Here is a 1,132-nt window from a genome sequence, read left to right as displayed (position 1 = left end):
GGTGGAGGTTCGGTTACTGAACATATAATTTTATGTATAATATAAACTCAGACTTGTAAGGGTACGAGAACAGTCGTACTTATAAGACAGGCGTGACTGTGTCAAATTTGTACATCGCGGAGAATTAAACATTAATCCTTACAGTGGCGGTAAAGAGAGCGGTCCTTGGGCTCCCAAAGGTGTGTGCCAGCGGCGTTTTTAAACAACATATAATTTGTTTGTAGATCTACAGTGGCGTCCGCTTAAACTAAACACAAGTTATCCGAAAACAGCGGTAAACCGAAAGAAAATAGAAATGCCTGATTTTGTACAATCCTACTTTAGCAACCTGTCTGAACCGAAAACCGGCTAAACGGAAGAACATCCGGCGGTTCCGCAGATTTCCGGGGGGGGGGGGTAAATGTTTTACGGCGCTCGCAACTGCATAAGGTCATTATGAGCGCGCGGGACACATTAAACCTTTTCAGTTGGTAGGAAATTTAGAACTTTGCCTGGTGGCGGCCGAAGCCTACTATTATCGATTTTTACACCACCAAGGGATCTTTAACGTGCACAACTTGCACACGGCCCTCCGAGATTTTTCGCCCTTGTCCGAGATGGCTAGGTGTAGATCTTTGCTACCAGAAGATCAGGGGTCTGGCTGAAAGACAGCAGTAAGAAAGAGCCAAGGAGTAGCAGCAGAAAGGCTGCAGAAAGAGTCAGGAGCCCAGAGGAGGGGGCAAAGGAGGTGAGGGGGTGGGGGCTGAAAGTGGAGATGAAAGCAGACAACAGGACATTGCTAGAGAGCAAGAAAGGATGTGAAAGGAGACAATTTTAGAGAAGAAAATTTTTCGGTCGCTACCCGGAATCGAAGTCGGGACCTTTGAATGAGAAGCCAACACCTTAACCTCTAGGCCACGAGAGCCCCCGGATTTCGGTTTAATGGGATTCCAATGTAATTCTTTGAAAATAAATGTTTATGATAATTAATTATTTCTGCTAAAACCTACTCAGAAATGAGTGGAGTTTTATTCCAAGCAAGTTTTCATAACATTTAAGGTGCTTCAGCACAGGTGTCAATACAAACATAACTGGTGGAAACAGGTGCCAGCACTGAAATGCACCTATAAATAATATGTCTTTTATTATATAT

Source organism: Aplysia californica, unplaced genomic scaffold (assembly GCF_000002075.1).
Source record: "Aplysia californica isolate F4 #8 unplaced genomic scaffold, AplCal3.0 scaffold00090, whole genome shotgun sequence".
NCBI lineage: Eukaryota > Metazoa > Mollusca > Gastropoda > Aplysiida > Aplysiidae > Aplysia > Aplysia californica.
Note: the sequence above shows the minus strand (reverse complement) of the source record.